We start from the raw sequence: 22,955 nt of genomic DNA, 5'->3' as shown, positions 1-22,955 counted from the left end.
TTGAATGCATTTCTTTTGTACTATATGCTATAACATAGTGGTACAATCCTCCCTTTCACGTACACCACATCCCTTAAACATCTGTGCCCTTTTCTCAGCCACCAATGCTCTCTCTTCCCAAATGTCCACCCAGATGCTTTTCCTATTTCCCAGATGTTAAGGCGCTCTGTTTGGTCCATCAGGGTTTGTATGGCCAGGGGGCAGAATAAATTCCTGCCTTACATCCCGAGCCGAGCTTTGCGGTCAGCTAACGCCTGTCTGATGACTGTTCCTACGGTCAGGTATAGCCGTATTGGCGGCCGCTCCTCTTCAGTGGCCGATGTAGCTCTCTTGAACCGTCTCTATCCTTCGCTTAGAACTACCCCTGTTCACTGTGCATTGAGCAAAGCTCTTAAAACGCTCCTCTTTTAGGCTTTTTCTTTCGCTGTGTTACAGCGAACATCAAGATGCTTTTGGGCGAACTTTGCGCTTTATCAATAAAATTCAATCCAACACATACACTGAGTTAATCCAAGAGGTTTGACGGAAGCCATGTCTGTATTTTGGGGGAAAATTAACAGAGAAGAGACAAGACATTAAAAGCAGATGTGACACTATAGATGACTGTTTGGCCCAGACCTATTTCTATTCGAAGCACTACTGATATAAGTACCAACCTTATTCTCCCACGAAGCGAAGAAAACGTTTATACATTCCTTTGGGGAGGGAAGAAATCGCGCATAGCATACTCAGTGCTGACCAGGAGGAAGGTGGAGTAGGCCTCCCAGACTTAAAGGAGTACTATGGAGAGCCCCAACTTCGGATTGTCATAGATATTTTAAAGGAGAGTAAATACAAACAATGGGTAGACCTTGACAATTGTTTGTTGTCTCCAGTCACCCTGGGTAAGTGCTTGTGGGTTCCCCACAGGCAATTAGCGGTTGGAATATGGATGCACCCCATTCTTGCCACATTATGGCGATTGTGGAGCAAATTGAAGGAAATGTAAGGAGTGACATCCTGGCCCTCACCTCTTAGTTTTTTGTGGGCCCCTCCAATTAGGGATAAAATACACAAACCGGCCGGGTATCAGCCCCACTATAAAGTTGGACTGATGACAGCGGGCCAGTTATGTCAGGAAGGTACATTCTTGAGCAAGACGGAATTGGATGAGGTGTTGCATGAAAGGTTTATGCCCACATTTATGTTTTTACAACTGAAAGGTGTTTCAACAGATCGTTGTTGAGAAGGGTATCTAAATCGGTCGTTTACACCATTCAAGCAAGTCTTAGATAAGCAAACAGGCTCTAGAGGCCTCATCGCAAACTTATATAATGCATTGATAGCCAGAAGATGCACGCATTCTCCCAGAGCTAAAGTATTATGGGACAGAGACTTGGGTATACAAGAAGGCGAAGATTTATGGCTAACCATCTATTGGACGGTTTGGTCATCGACGATTGCTGTGCAATATGAAATGCATAATTACAATTTGCTTCAAAGATGGCAATTGACCCCATAGAGATTAGCCAAGGTGCATCAGGGGCTAAGTCTGCTATGTTGGAGAGGGTGTGGTAACATCGGTACCTATTGGCATATTTGGTGGGAATGTCTATTAGTCCAATTGTTTTGGAAAGAGGTTTTTGCAAGGGGAAATGAAATAGATGGAATTGAAAGTCCCCTTTCCTCGATGCTGTTACTATTTGATCAATAGGAAGTGGGAGATCTGCATATCAGATTGGCCCATATGGCAAGGAATTTACTGTTATCGGAGGGTGTGTATGGCAAACCACTCGAAGAGCCTACATCTTCCGACACAGAGAGAATGGATCAGTAAGCTTTTCAAATATTTGAGATGGAGAGCATGATAGACTCAGAATGGCTTCCATTTATATTGTTTTTTTTTAATTTTTTTAAATCACTTTATTTCTTATTTTCAACAATAGTCAACAAACAACAGTAACATCAACTAAAGTAATTGAACTGCATAACATACAATAGTGGGAAGCAATACAACAGAAATTCATATCATAACCCCGTATCCCACCATCATAAACTGTAAAATCAATCAAAAATCAAATCAAATGTACCAAACAAACAACAACATACTAACAAGACCACACAAACAACCACTCAAACAACACAAAACCCCCCACCCCCAAAACTACAGTACTTGAAAGTAAACCAGTGCACTCCACTCCATAACACAACTTAGCCTTATCCATAAAGATCATCCAACTCCCCCCACATTTCATCATAAAGGTCTGCCTTATCTCGTTTTACGAAACATTGTCCTTTCAAACCTCGATAAAGCTCTAACATCCAAAATCCACTCCTCCACTGTCGGCTTTTTCCGTGTCTTCCAGACCTTCAACACCTGTTTGGCTGCCACCAACAAAACTTTACGCACTGCACACAACGTCACCCAACTCACAGTACGCCCACCTCCATAAGACAAAAATATAACTGCCAAGGGATTGCATGGATAGACAATATTCCAGATCTGGTCGATCCTGTCAAGAACCTCCCTCCAAAAGCCTCCACCCTTTCACAATGCCATAACATATGTAACAGAGTACCCCGTTCTTTCCCACAACCCCAACATAAAGCATCATCAACCAAACCTAATTTGCACATACATGCTGGAGTCCAATAGATCCTGCCCACTATCCTTTGATGGATGTAGCGTAATTGCAAATCCACTTTGGCTGTCGTCGGCACTCTCCAAATCTTATGCCATTCTCTCAATGCTACCTCCCTACCCAACTCCTCTGTCCATGATAACCTCAACTTTTCCCACAAATCCAACCATTGCCTGTCCGGAAGCATAAACTGCGTAAACGTAGACACCCTTTGGAAACCCATCTCCAAAAGACCAAAGTTCTCCGGCTTTTTCAAAAAAGGAGCATCCAACATCTCTCTCCGCTCAACGAGTAAAGCCACCAAAATATTATACCTCCGCAACTCCCTGTTCCTCAAATCAAATTTCTTTACCAAACTCTCAAAAGGCACTACCCCAGCCTCATTCCACACATCTCCAATAGTCAAAACCCCTCTCTGAATCCAAGTCTTCCAAGACAGTACCTTATTATCAAACAGCAGACCAGGATTATGCCAAAGTGAGGCCTCCTCATAAAGATATAAACCCTGACCAGTACCAACAATCCACGACGACAACGCCTCTTTAGTAGCCAACACAGATTTCAAACACTCTACCTTCTTAGGCAATTTCCCAAAAGAAAATAAACATTTAATATCATAAGGCAAAAACCGCTGCATCTCAATTTGTACCCACCACGACATCCGGTTCAGATCAATACCATAGTAACAAGACTCTTCAACAAGAAACCACTACAATAATTTCTCAAAACCGGATACCCAAATCCTCCATCTTTAACACTCTTGACCATAATGTACCAGGGAATCCTGGCCCTCTTAGTAATGCCTTAGCATCTAAGATTTTAAATGTAATATTCTCATCTCTCGACAAAGCATAACTCTGTTGTAAGTCACCAAGTACCCTTTCAAGCTCCACCAATCTGGCTTCACCCCCCCTACGCATCCGTGCAGTCCAGTTCATCAGTTCCCCTCTAACAGAAGCTTTAAAAGCATCCCACACCACCATATTGTCTGCCGTACCCTCATTCATCTAAAAAAAAAAAAAAAAACAGGTATGAAATTCATTAATGCGTCCACAGCAACCTGGTTGCTTAACACAACAGGTTTCAACCTCCATCTACTAAGATCCTGCCTCTCAGCAAATAACATCAACTTGGTCATTACCATTGAGTGATCCGAAATGTGCCGTTCACCCATAAACACCTCCCTTACATTCTCAACCAGTCTATCCGACATCAATATGTAGTCAAGCCTAGAATAAGAATCATGTACCAGTGAATAAAATGAGAACCCCCTATCCCTCCAATGAAAATGTCTCCAGGTATCCACCAAGTTATAAACATCCAAAAAGTCTCGAAACTCCCTACTCGATTTTTGCCCAGTAAACCTGCACATCGATGACCTATCCATCTTGGGGTCAATCACACAATTAAAATCCCCTCCCAAAACAATAATTTCACCTCCCATATCACTAAGCCTCCCCTTTAGCGAATCAAAAAAGGGCCCCCCACCCGCACATGGCACATACACAGATCCCACAGTTAACAGCAAGCCCTCACATTTAAGATCAATAAGTATAATACGCCCCTTGTCATCCATACTCACTTTTTCAACACATGCATTCAAGCCTTTCTTCAACAATATTCCAACAACTCGGGAGTTGGAGGAGTAGCAATTCAAGAAAACCTTTGTATATCTCGAATTATTCAGTGAATCACCAGACCCATCAATTAAATGTGTTTCTTGCAAGATCGCCACATCAACTTTCTCCCTCCAAAGTTTAGCCAAAATGTTCTTCCTCTTCCGCACACAGTTCAACCCTTACACATTCCAAATACACAACGAAACAGGCCCCTTCATAACTCACTAAAACACTCCATATCTCCACATAGACTCATAACTATCATTCGTCCACAAACCATCTATTAAACACTGTGACAATCATCCAGCCCATCCCATAAAGTGGAGCAACACATGTCTCAACCCCCCACCCCGCTCTACACATAAAACAAAAAACACACACACAGTCAAGACAGCCTTAATTGTAAGAAACCCAGTATAACATAGGTCTCAACAAAATACCATTATGTACAAAATCATAACCCATTCCAACTATCACCTCAGAACCCTATGCCCAATATTTTCACTATCAGAATAACCTCCTCAAAAATCCTCAGCAACAAGTCCCAGAACCCACACCAAAACCAACAAACATCTGCAACAAGACTTCAACTACTATTTATAGTGTAAAAGCATGGATAAGTACCAACCCTTCCACCAAACGTCAACACCCCAAATAGAACTATTGACAACAGCCATCCCAAGCCTGCATGCGCAAACTGGAATTAAGATAAACAAATTGGAAGCCAACTCAAACAAAAGGAGCCCAAATCTAAACAGCAGTTGCTCCAACCACCCCTTCCCCACCAGTGCCATTGCACAACAGCACAGTCATCAATCACAAAGCACACATCCCCATAAAAAATGCCAATCCCACCATTACTCTCCCATAGGGCCAGAATATAAGGGAAAAGATGCAACAATTAAACAGCACCCACCCCTGTTCACCGCCATGACCATTGAGCACATGCCTTCCATCAAATAAGATACGACATGCATAGCAGAATCCACAGAGTCTCTATCTACCGTAAGACTCCATCAAAAGGCATTAAATGTCCGTTGAACAGTATAGTTCATAACAAGAACATGCAAACAGTAGATAATGCATTCAAAGCATTAGTCTGCAGACAGACCAACTCTCAACCAACCAACGCTCACACACTGAAACAAAAGGTCAGCATAAGGTACTTCCTGGACGGAATGCAGGCAGAATCCAGGCATGCACTAGTCCACACACCAGCACATATCAGGGCATATCACTTCTTCTCCCCATTTATATTGTTTAATTGAAGAATAATGTCATGAGATAGGTGTAAACGAGCATGCCAGTAAGTCTGGACTAAAAGCAGTGTACAACAAGTTAACATCAACTCGGTTGCTGATGTACATTTGATTTCCCCATACACCTGATAGGCCCTGGGTTGGTTACCTTCTTTGATGATTAAATCATCTTTGTTGCCCTTGATACAGGCAGAAGAGGCTTGAAGTGAGTGGCAATAGAAAGATATGTATTAGTCTCTTTGGGACAGCTCATAAGCCAATCAGCAGCCTATCCTGCCACACAAAGCTCTGCAGGGACGTTGGTGGGCAAAATGAAGACGTGTGTTGATCGAGATGGTTATACTTATAATTGATCGGACTTAAAATCTCAAATCGCCCAAAAATGTTCTGGTAAATACTTATACCTTCCTAGGTATGGAGATGGTTCATCATGCCAGGTATGAGCCCGGATAGCTCAGTGATACTTTGTTTTTCACTTTTAAAGAAAGCAACACATAATTATTATTTCACCTTTCTCAAGCAATTGAGGTGCACTGGCAGTCATCTGTGGTACATATTAAAGTACTGGAATAGCAGGTTGTTCTGACGACCAGGGCTGAGAAATGGCTGGAATAACAGGGCAGCATGAGGTCATGATTGAGGTGCACGGACAGAGCTATCTGTGTGTGAGCAGTGCTAGATTACTTTGGGGGTGCTGTTTATGGTAATGTACATTTGATTTCCCAATACCCCAGAGAGGTCCTGGGTTGGTTACCTTCTTTGATGATTAAATCATCTTTGTTGCCCTTGATACATGTTGCACCCCGGAAAAAGGGAGGGTGGGTGGAGTTTGCTAAAGTTGGTTGATTGACAGAGATAGCAATATGTTTGCTTTGGCAGGTGTGCAGGATTATTGTTGCTGTTGACTTGCTAATACTCTGTGATGTCATGTCATTCTCGACGTGCATTTCGTTTTTGTTGCTCCCGAAAAAAAAAATCAATGAAGAGTTAATTACATTTTGTTTTTTAAAAGCAGATGTGAACGTCTGTCCCAGTTACTTTTTATGAGCCACAGGCTTTTAGGGTGCATCAGTAACCCTTGTGCATGGGTGGCTGCAAAGAACCTTACTTGATTGCGAGTGATGAAAAGTGTTGAGTATTCCAGTTCATAGGAGCACATTTATACAGGCATATTTTCTCTGTCTTGCTGGGACTGTCTTATTGATAATTCTGCATGGAGACTTACGAAAAGAAATTAACAAAATATTAACATGATGTGAAATAAAATGCGAGGATGCAGGCTTTAACACAATTATTTATGAAGATGATGCAAAGTATCCGCTGTACCATTGAGCGACTGCCCATGTGAGTTATTACAGTATATCTGTGAGCTGCTTGCCACAGTATTTTCATGCTGCAAAGTAAATGGAGGCTGGAAAAAAGATTTGTAAAGTGAAATCGAAATTGATCTGCATTGCAGGACCGAGATTGTTTCTGGCATCCAGTCATTGCTTTTGGAATTCCTATGAAAGAAATGTATGAAACACATGCCACAGCCAGGAATTCATGATGGCAGTTGCAGGTACATGCGGGAAATGGATCATATATATATGCTCCCTGGTGGTCTAGTGGTTAGGATTCGGCGCTCTCACCGCCGCGGCCCGGGTTCGATTCCCGGTCAGGGAAAGCACATTTTTTTTTTATCCTAAGTTGTTATTATTAGTGTGATTGGTTTTCTGTTTGAACGTATTTTCATAAATGTTTACTTCGCTATGGTATTTCAACTTAAAAGTACAGAGACCATCCCAAAATGTGATGAATGAGTTCGATAAGAGAACGTATCTCATTCACTGTAGTCTTGAGAAAACAGTAACTTTGTACATTTTTTTTGGTCAGTGTACTGCTGCTAAAACGCGGACAGAAACAGCCCTTGCAGACTTCTTGGTAATTTAGGCGAACAGGTATGGACCATTACTGTCAGCACGCGTGTAAGCCGTCCGTTTTGTCATCTCTGATATGTCTCTCTTACCAGTGGTATTTCGGAATCGTTTACTCTTCCGTGCTAGGGTGGATAAAAGGAAAAGGAAAGCTCCGCTTGTTGTGATTTGAGAAATACAACACTACACTGAGTAACCCTTGCTGTACTGGTGATACTGGGCGGGCGCCCTTCATACTGGGAGGAGACGGGCAGAAGAGGCTTGAAGTGAGTGGCAATAGAAGGATATGTATTAGTCTCTTTGGGACAGCTCATAAGCCAATCAGCAGCCTATCCTGCCACACAAATCTCTGCAGGGACGTTGGTGGGCAAAATGAAGACGTGTGTTGATCGAGATGGTTATACTTATGATTGATCGGACTTAAAAAGTCAAATCACAAAAAAGTGTTCTGGTAAATACTTATACCTACCTAGGTATGGAGATGGCATATGAGTTCAGAAATGGGCCCGGATAGCTCAGTCGGTAGAGCATCAGACTTTTAATCTGAGGGTCTAGGGTTCAAGTCCCTTTTCGGGCGGATATTTTGTTTTTCACTTTTAAAGAAAGCAACACAGAATTATTATTTCACCTTTGTCAAGCAATTGAGGTTCACTGGCAGTCGTCTGTGGTACATATTAAAGTACTGGAATAGCAGGTTGTTCTGGCGATCAGGACAGAGAAATGGCTTGACTATCACAGGCAGCATAAGGTCATGATTGAGTTGCACTGACAGAGCTATCTGTGTGTGAGCAGTGCTAGAATACTTTTGGGTGCTGTTTATGGTAATTGAGGTGTGTTGTGCACAGCTAGGCGTGGGTCCCTGGTGGTGAAGAAACTGGGTGTTTTGCGGGCCAGGTTTGAGGTGCATTGGCAGAGCTGTGTAGGGGCAGGGATTGTCGACAGGCGCGTGAGAGTTGAGGTACACTAGCAAAATAGTTGGATCCAGTTCTGACATTGGAGGTGATGCCACAACTCCGGATTGAGGTGCATTGATGGAGCTGTTCGTAGAGAACGTGGCCATCAAAACAGGTCTAGGAAGTGGAGGACATTGGTAATGATTGCAACTTCTTACCCTACCCCAAAAACCCAATGATGAATAATTAGGGATGAGGTGCCAGCAACTCTACGCCCCAATACATGACTTAAAAGGCCCCTCTTATAGAAAAAACAAAGATACTCACGGAATAGGGGCTCTGACATATTTAGCTGTGAACTATCCTTCAGCAAAGTAAGGGACAGGGGATGTAGCTCAGTGGTAGAGCGCATGCTTTGCATGTATGAGGCCCCGGGTTCAATCCCCGGCATCTCCAGGTTTTTCTTTTGGCTTTAATCGTTTGTTTTAAACAATGATAAATTCTGTCCATAGCCACAAGGGTAGAGACAACGTCCTCGAAAACCTAAGCTTGGTTGAGATCAAGCAAATTACCTTTACCATTTTCATCATTAACAATCTGTGGGCCATGACACTAAAATATATTTAAAAAGTAGCATATCGAGATCCACAAAAGAAATATCAATATTTTTGTGGACATTCATCAGTGATAGAACTTGTTTTGCTCTTTGTGTGACTTTGCTGCTGGACACCACTCACAATCAGGAGCATGTGGGGTGCTTGTGTTGCTGAGGGATTGTATGGGTTCTGTGTGAATGTGCACCCCACATCTAGCCCTCTTATCTGGGCTAGAATGTGGAATTCCTGTGTGAAAAGGATTGTGTCCTGTGTATGAGTAAAGTTAGACGCATGTGTAAAGCAGTCATCGGTCAATATAGGCATATTGTCGATAAAACCAACCAGGTAATGACAGAAGTGCAGGCCAGCGCCAGTGTTGTGAAAAATGTTAATGCAAAAATTCCCAAATACGGAACGCACCTCCAAGCACCACAGAAGACTCTCTATTTTCTGCCTTCTTACCTCCCTCTCTTCCTCAGTCCTGCATCCCTCCTTCCATTTTCCCCCGTCCCATCCTCCCTCTTTTGTTTTTTTTCCTTCCTCCAAGGCCCTTTGGAACAGATGCAATCGCCCATGTATATTGCAGTGCCATACCCAGTTTCCATTGGGTAGAGGGAAACAACACATGAGAAGGGAGACAGCTATTAACTGTCCATGGCCATTCTAATCTGTTTGGCTATTCCCACCCCCTACGTGCCCCTCTACACCCAACACGCATTCTCCTGATATCTCTATGTGCTAGATTTGTGATAGAGTGACTTCGGTAAATTTCGGCCTGCCAATGTTATTTCTAAGCAGTCTGATGAGTGTTAATTGCTTAAGCGCAGTTGTAAAATTCATTGTAAATTCGCTGTTCGTGTATAGAAATACCTGAACAAAGTGTGCTTTCAGGCACTTGATTTTTATCTGTTTCTTGCAGGTCCTGTTAAAAACAGGCACTGACACGGGAAATAGTTTTTGCTTGTGCATAGGAATTGTATATGTTTTTTGTGAGACACTGCTATCTTATGCCCATGTATATGTTCAGCTGTTTTCGTAAGGTACTGCCAGTAAGCAGTGGCTGGCAAATGCCTAACCCATGCCAACACAATAGCCAAAACTGTTGGCTTTGCCAATGCTTGTTTTAATTATGTTTTTAAGGCTCGATGAATTTCCGAAGGCACTGTTTGCAAGGTGGATATTATCAATAGCCGGATGACAATTTGAAACATTTTTGGATGAAACCCAGTGTGGCATTAGCTCAAAAAATGTGTTGAGTGGAACATGGGAGGGATGCATGGCTAACTATTCATAAGTAGAAACAGACATATGATGGTTCTAGGTGGTCATATGGTGTACTTCATAAACCTAAATAATGCAAGTACCTCTTGGTTTTGCACCATGCTTCAGTAACAACCATGATGGGATCGGCTTTATGAATGGGGTGTTGTTTTAATGGAAGGGCACCTTGCAGTGATTGTCACAGGCAATGGGGGCAATTAGAATTCAAAGAGATGGAGGTTAACTTTCATTGTAATAGGGTAGGGCATGAAACTAGTACTGTATACCATCTAGGGAATAACAGGACTCTGGAAAGTTTCAACACACTCTTCATAGAAAGTATACACATGGCTATGGTGACCTTCATAGCTATCGGTTCCTAGTCATTCATTTACTGATGACACGTAAAAGGGATGGACACGCAAATGTCGAAATATGTTCAGCTTGGCTAAAAAGGACATACGTGTCCCCCTAGACTTATCTATAGTGATGGCTAGAATAAGAACAGAAGAAAGGTACTGCAGAGTGATTTAATGGAGACGTGACGCAACTCCCCGACTTCAGAACTCACTCAGTTTTAAATACATGAACAATTTCTGAATTAGCACAGGTTGTTCACATGCAACCTTCGTTATTCCCAAGATAACCTGTGTAACTGGGGCTAGGGTAAACAGCGCTGGAGCAGTGCAGCAGCCTATCCCCGAGGTGCATCGTTGCAAACCCTGAAGTTTTTATCATATGCCATCTCAGGAAATGTGTGTGATTGGCGTTTCAAAATTAGAGACTCTGACAACGTCATCTTTATAACAGATATAGACATAGATTCACACAGGGTATTGTGTACGTTTGCAGATAGTCATATTAATGTACTCTGCCACACTCTATGTCCATCTATGATACTAAAGCACTTAAATGCACAGGACATGGTCATCCATGTCTTATGCAAGTCCTTTCTATTGCGCACAGTCTAGCCCGTGTACCGTCACTTTTTGCTATGTGTCAAAAAATCCTACCCTGCTGACTGAGCATGCGTGCGCATGCTCAGTCATTACTTAACAGGATTTTTTGACACCAGGAATGTGGTGTGCCTGTCTTTCTGAGGTCCCGGGGTGTAATACTTTTCACTTTATGAGAGCCAGGCTAACTAAAATAACAGAGTAGAGTGAAGCCGTGTCAGGAGCGACTCCAAAAGGGACGGACAGAGCACGAACCCTGCAGATGAAAGAACCTGAACCCAGTGGACACTTTGTTTTATAACCTCCAGGATTCTAGTAAGCACTAAATGTGCAAAACATATTAAAGAATCCATAAAAAATGTATATATATGTGTGTGTGAACAAAGTGCATTATTAACGTGATAATAATGCATTTAGTTTGCATACACGTACATATTCGTGATAAGTCCTGCTGACTGCGCATGCGTACTCATGCTCAGCGTTTGCAGGAAGCCTGAATGCACAGTGCGCTCTGCGTGCATCTCTCAATAAGCCTCAAGGATACAGGTCTCCATGTACAGCTCTGAACCTGCGCGCTCAAGCCTTCACAATAAACACAAAGCTGTTCCATATCACACAGTCCTGCTTTTCCTTCGTATTTGCATTCTGTGACTTGAAGCGCTTTAAACATTTATAGTGGAGAGAAAGCAAAACTGTAGTATCAAAATGCAAAGAAAAAACGTACGACCAGTTTACGTTGGGCAACTTCAGATCGTGTTTATATAGCACACCATGTGGGTGTCTTGAGGTGCTAGACTTAAAATAGCTAGGCTATTAATGTCCATCGTGTTATATGATGGCTTAATTATAGTAACAAAAGTCTATTACTGATGCGGGTTCAATGTAAATGTCTACACCTATTAATGCTTGTTATATGTACAGCATCAATACATTGCTTATATCATGTTATAATACTGATTTGTATCTACAACATAGTAATACCGCTATGATACGTGTCATTTATGATGTGCTCAAATGCCATTGCACATAGCACTTGCGGTATCTAATAAATAACACTTATGCTTGCGGAATGTAATTGTCTGTTCGCCCTAGTACCTATCAGAATGGTTTAATACTATACATTCGATATGCTTTCTGCTGTCTGGCCACATTGTATCAGATGCTAGTGCATGGTGCAGGTTGGCCGCATAGTAGCCAGCGTTAGTGTATGATGCAGAACTGGATGCATTGTATCAGATTCTAGTGCATGGTGCAGGTCTGACCGCAATGTCTCAGATTCTAGTGCAAGGTGCAGGTCTGGCCACATTGTATCAGACGCTAGTGCATGGTGTAGGTCTGGTCACATTGTATCAGATGCTAGTGCATGGTGCAGGTCTGGCCACATTGCATCAGACGCTAGTGAAGGGTTCCGGTCTGGCCACATTGTATCAGACGCTAGTGTATGGTGTAGATCTGGCCACATTATATCAGATTCTAGTGCATGGTGCAGGTCTGGCCACATTGTATCAGACGCTAGTGCATGGTGCAGTTCTGGCCACATTGTATCAGACGCTAGTGCATGGAGCAGGTCTGGCCACATTGTATCAGACGCTAGTGTATGGTGCAGAACTGGCCGCATTATATCAGATTCTAGTCCATAGTGCAGGTCTGGCCGCGTTGCCTCAGATTCTACTGCATGGTGCAGTTCTGGCCACATAGTATGAGATGCTCGTGCATATTGCAGGTCTAGCCGCATATTATCAGATCATAGTTCATAGTGCAGGTCTGGCCACACAGTAGCAAGTGGGCAGGAGCATCGGGTGGGCAGGAGCCCAGCATGCATCAATCCAGCCAGCTGATCTGCAATGACCGAGCCGCTGCAGAAACGAACGCCGCATCCGCATCCAGGAACGCATATCAGAACAATCCGCTGCTGTTTTACTACACGATCCCAGGAGGGTTAAGGTGTCCATTGTCACGTTATTTCTACTGCCCCAAATTACCAGAATCCACCTTATCTGGGCTGCATCTTCATTTACAGGCGACGAGGAGCCACCAAAATGGCTGCCACTGATTTTGTTTGTTAGGTTGCCTAGCAACCACACAGCAATCCCATTGGCACGTCAACCCCTTTTGTTGGGAGAGGCCTGCCGGAAGGCGTGAGCTGGTGTAACGTCACTTTTTGCTATGTGTCAAAAAATCCTACCCTGCTGACTGAGCATGCATGCGCATGCTCAGTCATTACTTAACGGATAGTATTTTTTGACAGCAGGAATGTGGTGTGCCTGTCTTTCTGAGGTCTCGGGGGTTCAATACTTTTAACTTTATGAGATCCAGGCTAACTCAAATAACAGAACATGGTGAAGCCGTGTCACTACCAACTCCAAAACGGACGTAAAAAGCTCAAACCCAGCGGACGAAAGAACCTGAACCCAGCAGACACTTTGTTTTATAAGCTCCCAGGATTCTAGTAAGCACTAAATGTGCAAAACATATTAAAGAATCCATAAAAAATGTATATCTATGTGTATGTGAACTAGGTGCATTATTAACGTGATAATAATGCATTTAGTTTGCATACACGTACATATTCGTGATAAGTCCTGCTGACTGCTCATGCATACTCATGCTCAGCGTGTGCAGGAAGCCTGAATGCACAGTGCGCTCTGCGTGCATCTCTCAATAAGCCTCAAGGATACAGGTCTCCGTGTACAGCTCTGAACCTGCGCGCTCAAGCCTTCACAATAAACACAATGTTCAGTGAACATGAGCAGCCTTCATAATACACACACACCGCTGAGTATACAGTCTTGACCATGCACCGTGTACACACCGGCAAACTTCACAACACAGTCACACATAACTCTACACCAGCCTTATGTATACATTCCTCCTCACTGCCTTATGTATGCATTCCTCCTCACTGTAGTGTGTAACAGCAGCATTCATAATACACACATCATTCCGTGTACAGCTCTTACAGTGCACACAGTGCTCAGGCTCCACCAGCAGCTTGCACCATACAGACAGTCTTAACTGCCTCGGGACAGAACAGTTTTCACAGTACACACAACCCTCGGTGTACAACGGTAGAACGCACAGGGTTTGCCGTTGCCAACTATGGGCCCGATTCATTGAATTTTTTGCATGGTTCAAACTGACTTTGCACTGCTGAAAAGTGACTTTGCAGTTGTGCAAAGTTACTTTGAATCGTGTAAAATAGAAGAGACTCCAGGACTCCGCGCCATCAAAAATGTGTGTATGTTTAATTATATCACATATTCACACTTCTTGAACAAAAGCCAATAAACGATAACATGTTTCGGCTCTGCTGAGCCTTTTTCAAATCTGGGCCTTAATGGCTTGTAATACATACATAGGACTGTTGTCCATGTAGTAATAACTGGGTATAATCCCCAACAGGAAGTCTGATTCCTACGGACTGAAAAATAACACGCGTCGGCATCTCTGCCGATGCAGGGGATGCAGGCACAACAATGGGAAGAACACGGGCAGGGCGTGGAGAAGGAGGACGAGACTAGGAAGAGGGTGGACAACACTGGGACGAGGAGTCTAGGCAGGACGTGGATAGGGAGGTGTTAATAATGTAAATGACCACGCTTCACGCTGATGCTTGTCTTTATAGAGAGGCTTTATTTCTTTAGTTCATCCAAGAGAAAGGCCCCCAGCTGTGGCTGTCCTCCTGCTCTCAATCCTCTCTCTCTCTGCTGCTAGAATGTGGAACCTTTGCTTAATCATAACAACAAAGGTTCCTTGGTAACTAGATTACATGGCAGCAGCTGAATTGATGTGATTGTAAACTCAATGAAGTAAATGTAACCACCTCCTAACACCTCCCTTCCTTTTACCAAAATATAAGTATTTGCCTAAACTAGATAATAGATTTCATTGAACATAAGTAGTTCATTATTTACATAGTATCTGATACACCGCTATATGAAGAAATAATTAAATTGCTTTAAATACCTTGCAGTGCAGTTACAAGTTGTTGTTTACCTTTTTGCAAATTGCTATCCTCTCCTTGTTCCAGACCCCACCCCCTTTAACAAGCACCGAAGATCCCAAATCTTTAACAACTTGTTTGGGCTGTGAAAATATGGATGCACCTTTGCGCACCTTGGTGGGAAGTTTGATCTTGATCCAATCACCTTCCTCAAGACTGAATTCTCTACAAGCATTCTTCCTGTCATATTGCTCCTTGGATCTGACCCCAGATTCAAATATCTTCTCTCTCACTCCCTCCAGATCTATTCCTACGAATTTTGACCTTCCCATCCAGCCTGGACACATGTGTGAGTTAGGTTTCCTCCCTCTTAATAGTTCAAATGGGGATACACCCGTAACACTGTGTGGTGCTAGTCTATATTGGAATGTTCTCTCCATTATGGTCCTGATCCAGTCACCTCCTGTTGCTACCGCAATTCTAATTGCATCCATGAGAGTGCGGTTGAAGCGTTCTACACACCCATTGGTCTGGGGATGATATAATGAAGTGGTTACTTGCTCTATTCCATGGTTACTCAAGAACTCTCTAAATTCCTTGGAAACCAATTGGGTCCCATTATCTGATAAACACTTTCTGGGGAATCCCTCTCTCCAAAATAATTGCTCCAAACATTTAATGATGCTACTGCTGGATATGTCTCTTAGTGTAAATATTTCGGGCCACTTGGATAATAAATCTATGACAACCAGTACATAGGTGTCTCTCCCACCCTTGATATTGAAAGGCCCTAGTAAGTCTAAAGCAACCTCATCCCATGGAACTGTGGATGGCTTTCTAACAGTCATGGGTACTTTTTGAATCCTGAGACCCTTATTACCTTCAATGCAATCACAACAATTGTTGACCACTTCTTCGGTGTCTTTGTCAAGATTAGGCCACCAAAATTCTGCTCTAACCAAGCATTTGGTTCTAGGCAGTCCCAAATGGCCAACATGAGCTAGCTCAATTATTAATTTTCTCATTTTAATAGGTACAACCATCTGATGTCCTCTATGTAAGTATCCTTTATCAATCCAGAGTTCTTCCTTAACTTTGGCAAACCCGCCTAAATCACCAATATAGTTTCTTATTCTGTTCTGCGTCACCAATGTTAAAACTCTCTGGTACAATTCATCCTCTGAACATGCATTGTCCCACTCCTCTTTCTTTACTGACTCATGAACCTGAAATATTTCAACACCTTTCTCACGAGTCAGAGGAGACTCCTCAGACACTGTTTCTCTCACTACTGATCTGGATAAGGCATCAGCAACTACGTTGGTTTCACCACTAATGTGAAGCATATCATATTGCAGGCCTTGTAGGGATGTCACCCACTTCATGATGCGTCTGGAGACTCCCTCCAGACCACCTTTGGTAAATATTCCTATTAGGGGTTTATGGTCTGTACATACTGTGAATTCTCTGCCCCACAAATATCTTTTGAACTTTTCCACTCCCCAGACACAAGCCAATGCTTCCTTTTCTACCACTGAATATCTGTTCTCAGGTCCTTTGAGAGATCTAGAGGCAAATGCTATGGTGTGTAAGCCCTCCTGATCTTCCTGCATTAGGACTGCCCCAATACCATAGTCACTTGCATCCACAAATAGTAATGAATGTCTACTTTCTTCAAACGTTTTCAAGATGGGTGCATTGACTATAGCATCTTTAATCTTACCAAACTCTTCCTCACAAGATTCATTCCACTTGAACGTAACACCTTTACGAGTCAACATCCTCATGTTCCTTGACAAATTTGCCAACCCTCTAACAAACTTGCCATAAAATTCAACCAGACCTAGAAAAGATAGTATATCTGCTTTGGATTTTGGTGCTTCCATCTTGCGAATAGCTTCTATGGCCTTTTCTTTGGGTTTGATCCCTTCACCTGTAATTTCATGACCTAGATATTCAACTTTGTCAGTTTTGAATATGCATTTCTCTAACGATACTGTAAGGCCAGCCTCTTTGAATATGTTCAACACTCTCTCTAACCTTTTATCATGTTCTGCTTCATTTTTCCCACATACTAGCACATCATCCTGGTAACACATGACACCTCTCTCTCCTCCCAGTAATCTGTACATGACGTTCTGAAATACACTAGCTGCTGAAATCAATCCAAATGGCATTCTTATACATCTGAAAAGGCCAATAGGGGTAAAGAAAGCTGTGAGATCTCTCGAATCAGGGTGTAATTTTACTTGGTGATAGGCAGATTTGAGGTCAATAAGAGAAAATACTTTGGAATCAGAAACCCCTGCCAATAAATCATCTATTCTGGGTAAAGGAAATTTGTCAGCCACTACATTTTTATTCAGGTGTCTAAGGTCTATGCATATCCGCAGAGATCCACTGCTCTTTCTCACTATTACAATAGGACTAACCCACTCTGAGGAATCAATTCTCTCTATCACCCCTTCACTTTCCATTTTATTCAATTCACTCTCTACATCTTTTCTCAGGGCCAAGGGAATGGTCCGTAATTTGGCAACTTTGGGAATGGCATCCCTTTTCAAACGAATTTTGTGCACAAATCCCTTCAAGCACCCTAACTTAGTGCCACTCATATGCCCTCTGGCCCCTTCCATAACAATGCTCGAGACCGATTTTCCACCGGATTTTCCACCTTCAACAGTCTAAACCTGTTCTGGGTGGCTTGCTTCAAGTCTTATCTTGAGCTCTGTCTGATCGCTCCAGGACAACAGCTCTCCACCTCTGTTGGCTACATGGATAGTCCCTAACGCCTTCCTGTCTTTGAATTGGAGCTCAGCTTCAAAGCACCCTAAAATTTCTATGGGCACATCTCCATAAGCATTTGCTCTGACTACATTCTCCCACAATGTACAACATCCAAATTTCTCCTTCCACACTTGCACACTTATCAAAGTATAATCTGCTCCACTGTCCATGAGCATTGATACTGGCACCCCTCCAACTAACACAGTTGCATATGGTTTCTTTTTCTTGACCTTCCCATCAATGGCATTGACTGAAAATATAACTTCTCTACCAGCATCATCAATTGATATAAATTCTTGATCTGCATTGACTTCATGTATTTGACTTGGGGCGGTATAAAAATTCCTACAGCATCTAGCCATGTGTCCTCTGACCCCACATTCATTACATATAATGTTTGATGCATAACATTCTTTGTCAGATGCTTTGTGATATAGACTCCCACATCTGAAACACCTCCTAATTGATGCACCTCTAGGATAACCAGAGTCCCTGCCACCCCTGAATGTAACATTCTCACTGGGCGACCCTCTGGTAGATGATCCTTGTCCCCATGCTCTGGTAAAGGGACCTTGGCGACCCTCAGGTCTCCTACCCATTTGCCAAGTGCGACGCGCAGTTGCCGCACCTCTCTGCATCACTCTCGAAACCTTATGTATGGCAGCTTCATTGTCATCAGTTTTGGGCTTATCTTGAGATGTATTATCCACTTGAAGCATTTGTATACATTTGTCTGTGTGTTCTATCATTTTCGCTATCTCAATTGCTCTATCAAGAGAAAGATTTCTTTCCTTCCATAACTCCTTCCTGATGTTATCATTAGAACACTTAATCATGAGTTGGTCCCTGACATGCTCATCTCGACAATGGTCAAATCTACATTTGATTGCTAAACCTCTAAGAGCGGTTACAAATTCCTCAATACTCTCTCCAGTTTTTTGAGTTCTCGTGGCAAATTTGTACCTTTCAAGAATTATATTTTCTTCAACACAGTAGTGTTTGTCTAATTTTGCTAATGTTTTCTCATATGGACCCCCATCAGGAATGTCTGGAGGTTCTGGTAGTTTTTTGACCACTTCCTGTCCTGCGGCACCTAAACAGTGAAATAGGAGCGCCTCTTTGCGCTCATTGGAGAAATTGGGTCCAAATGCTGCCAGTGCATATTTTTGAAAACCCTCTTTCCAGTCTATCCAACGCACTCTGGGCTCACCTGGTGTAGGCAGGAAGAAAATTGGGGCTGGGACGTTTGCCATGTTGTGAATTAATTAATGTCACCCCCAGGTAGGAAACCTTACACAGCCACACTGTCACTTACTTGTACTTAAATTTTATAAGGTGTGATTTCAGGTGGAACCTGTGCTGATATTGTCAGCGCTGTCTGTGGTAGTTGCAATTTGTGATCCACAGGTCAGCCTCCTCCGTAATCCACAGGTGATCCAATTTGTGATCCACAGGTCATCCAACCTCCTCAATATTCGTGCTCAGCTCCAGTATGCTTTTATGGTTCTCTCCACTGCCAAGCACTGACTTCTTTCTTGGTGCTCCGCTCCAAAATGCGCTTTGCTGGTTTACTCCGCTCCAGGAGGATGGCCGTGTTTCTCGCCTGCTATTACACAACACATCTAGTGTAACACTCCGTCCATTTGCATTCAAACTGTAATCAATATTGCTGCAGTGTTGCTGCTGCTGGGGGCCTTTTCTCCTTGGCCCAATCCTCGTCGCCAATGTTAATAATGTAAATGACCACGCTTCACGCTGATGCTTGTCTTTATAGAGAGGCTTTATTTCTTTAGTTCATCCAAGAGAAAGGCCCCCAGCTGTGGCTGTCCTCCTGCTCTCAATCCTCTCTCTCTCTGCTGCTAGAATGTGGAACCTTTGCTTAATCATAACAACAAAGGTGCCTTGGTAACTAGATTACATGGCAGCAGCTGAATTGATGTGATTGTAAACTCAATGAAGTAAATGTAACCACCTCCTAACAGGAGGACAGCAATGAAAGGATTTAGGCAGGGCGTGGAGAGGGAGGACAACAATGGGAGGACAAAGGCAGGGCATGGAGAGGGAGGACGAGACTAGGAAGAGGAGGGGAGGGTGGACAACACTGGGATGAGGAGCCTAGGTAGGGCGTGGAGTGGGAGGACAGCAATGGATGGACATAGGCACGGTGTGGAGAGGGAGAACAACAATGGAAGGACAAAGGCAGGGCATGGAGAGGGAGGACGAGACTAGGAAGAGGAGGGGAGGGTGGACAACATTGGGACGAGGAGCCTAGTCAGGGCGTGGAGTGGGAGGACAGCAATGGAAGGACATATGCAGGGCATGGAGAGGGAGGACAAAAATGGAAGAAGTATAGGCCGGACGTGGAGAGGGAGGGCAACAATTGAAGCACATGGGCAGGGCGTGGAAAGGGAGGACAACAATGGGAAGAGTAGCATAGCCAGGACATGGAGAAGGAGACCACCCTGATAAGAGGAGCATAGACAGGGCATGGAGAGGGAGACCACCCTGATAAGAGGAGCATAGGCAGGGCATGGAAAGGGGGAACAACCCGGACAAGAGGAGTAGGGAGTGAAAACAGAGGACAATACTGGCAAGTGGAGTATGAGCTGGGTGAGGAGAGGAAAGACAACACTGGGAAGAGTAGGATAGGCAAGGTGTGGAGAGATGACGTCCACAATCGTAGAATCATTTCCGGGGCATGGAGAGGGAGCACAACAATGGGAAGCGGGCATATATAGGGCACAGAGAGCAAGGACAACACTGGTAAGAGATGTATAGACAAGGCACAAAGAGGAAAGACAGCGCACAGAAGGCCATAAGCAGGGAGCAGTACGGGGGCGGACGCGCATAGAGAAAAAGCATACGTAGGGAAATGGGGTGGAAGGCAACATAGGGCAGCACATAGGCAGGGTGTGGCAAGGACAATACTGGTGTTCAGGAGGAGAGGAATTCACTGACGGGCCCATTGGTCAGCGCTCACCCTGTAGAACTTGTAAGACAAGATAGCTGCACCATGTGAGGACTGGGGGTGCAGGATTCACTTACTCCGACACGACTCAATAACGGGGACTCAGTAGTTTGGCAAAGGGAAGTCTGTTTAATGACAAGTACAGCAAATAGAGAAAGAAATGGAAATCTGCAGTAGTGCGATCACCTGTCTCGCTCCGACTTCCTCGAACTTCAGTTGAACAGCAATTCTTATAGGCAATATTCATCATCATTGACGTCTAACTCTACAAAAACTCGACATGCAATATAATTGGTTAAGAAAGGTAACTTAAGTATAGGTGCTATATCTGTATATGATAATAGGGCATGTGGATTGGATAACTCTAATCGGGTGGCCGTCTAAGCTCATCCCACTACATCACACGTGATTGAAGTCACTATAAGTACAAAGTCTCATTGGTTCAACTATCTATAGGACTCCAGATAACTTGGTCCATTGTGATTGGGCAGGTTACAACCCTAGACATACATCCCCATTTTAATTAGCAGCATGCAGAATGGACACCCAAGGACCTGGTATACCAAGTTTCACCCTGCCTCCCTTTCATCAATCAGTTTCTTAGGGCTATGTGTCAATTAGTTGGCCGGGTTTGTCCTCGGGACTGTAGCCTCTTATCGGGAAAAGTTATGGCATTCTGGGTTCTGGATGACATCAGGCGATGGTACCTCTTCGCGCCTGGCTGTTCATGTGTCTGTTATGAATTTGCTTCAGTTTCCAGCTTTTATTGTATTTACTTCTGCTTCGGCCCTGCCACCTGTTTGGGCCTCTCTTATCTTGACCTTCACGGGCAAGCTGGTATGCTCTGAAGTTTGGTTTTTGCGAGCTGACGCTCTCCTCCCTTTCTCTGGGTGACCTCGATTTCCCAGGCATGAGCCGCTCTCTGTCGAGTTTCGATTCCGCTCTTCCTCTCTGTTCTGGCTGGGTTGTGAAACTTGGCCTGTCAGGCTTCTGGTAGCCTGGGTACATTTCTGCTTTTACAAAATGGAGTTGCACTCGAATACTGTGCCTTATCGAGGTAGATATATGGTTGGTGCTTGCCGTTCTATCTTTTACTAAGCATTGCAAGCAGTATCGATTACTTAGCATCTTGAGTTCCAAGCCTATTTACACACGGTTAACAGGTCGGTTGCTTCCATCTTGTCTTGTAGCACCGTTTTCTCACGTTTTAACATTGTCTCTTCTTTGTATCCATTACATTTATTTTCGTATCACTTACACTGGCGTGTTATATTCGATAGTGGCATTTGTTCATTCACGAGTCTGTTCAGGCCCTTGTGTCATTTCCACTGGCCTTCCATTAGGGCTCTTGGGGGTCTTCGTGGACCGTATGTAGGCACTCCTCATTTCGTATCAGCAGCTGGTATGGCTGTCTGATAGGGTACCGTGCCGCCCAGGGTTGTCTGGTTATGGGTGCCTCAACAGGTACAGATCTTCTAATGTACACTGGGCAGAGTCCTAGTGCAGCTCTCTGTTGGTTCATTTGCTCTTCATACGTCACGTGCCTTGGCGAGTACCTTCCTGGTAGCTCGAAATGAGGGGCAGGGGTGGAGGTCATGTCTGGGACCTCCTTTACACTGGGATACTGTCATGATGCCTACCCCCTGGCCTCAGCACCAAGCCCATCAGCTCCGGGAGCAGGCATCTGGGTATTTAGCCCCCAGCAGTCCCGGCTAGGGGCTGTCTGGGTTCAGTCCTGGCGCCTTAGGCATCAGGCTCATAATCAAAAACAGTCCTGGCGCCATAGGCGCCAGGCTCATAGACATTACTTACCTCATGCAGACCATGCTGAAAATGAAGCCAAGCCAACGTGAGGCCTGGTGGGAACTACTTTACTACAGGGACTATTTTTTACTTGGGTGTGGTTCTGAGGAACTTCTTACCTGGGACTACTTTGGAGGCTATTTAAACCACGCCGAACAGCAGCACACGCTTCGCATTATTCTGCATCCAGCAGCATAACGCTCACCGTGCCTGCAAGTCGGCTTCCAGTCTTCTGCCACGCCCGCCTCGAATCCAGATCTCCTGGAATAAGAAGAGAGAATAGAAAAGGTTAAAAAAATGAACATTATTTTATTTCTCACCTGATTCCGGATCC

General features: G+C 43.8%; 2 non-coding genes across 2 annotated transcripts; both read left to right on the top strand.

The window, feature by feature from the left end:
* The first annotated feature begins 7,092 nt into the window (after positions 1–7,092).
* TRNAE-CUC (transfer RNA glutamic acid (anticodon CUC)) lies at positions 7,093–7,164 on the top strand. Its single transcript has one exon. It is a non-coding gene; the product is annotated as a tRNA-Glu (tRNA).
* A 1,528-nt stretch (positions 7,165–8,692) lies between these two features.
* TRNAA-UGC (transfer RNA alanine (anticodon UGC)) lies at positions 8,693–8,764 on the top strand. Its single transcript has one exon. It is a non-coding gene; the product is annotated as a tRNA-Ala (tRNA).
* The last annotated feature ends 14,191 nt before the right edge of the window (positions 8,765–22,955 follow it).

This window comes from Ambystoma mexicanum, assembly GCF_040938575.1.
Source record: "Ambystoma mexicanum isolate Mex_15411 chromosome 12 unlocalized genomic scaffold, UKY_AmexF1_1 Mex_chr12_unloc.2, whole genome shotgun sequence".
Classification (NCBI taxonomy): Eukaryota; Metazoa; Chordata; class Amphibia; order Caudata; family Ambystomatidae; genus Ambystoma; species Ambystoma mexicanum.
The sequence above is the reverse complement of the archived record's forward strand: the minus strand, read 5'-3'. Positions and strand labels throughout refer to the sequence as shown.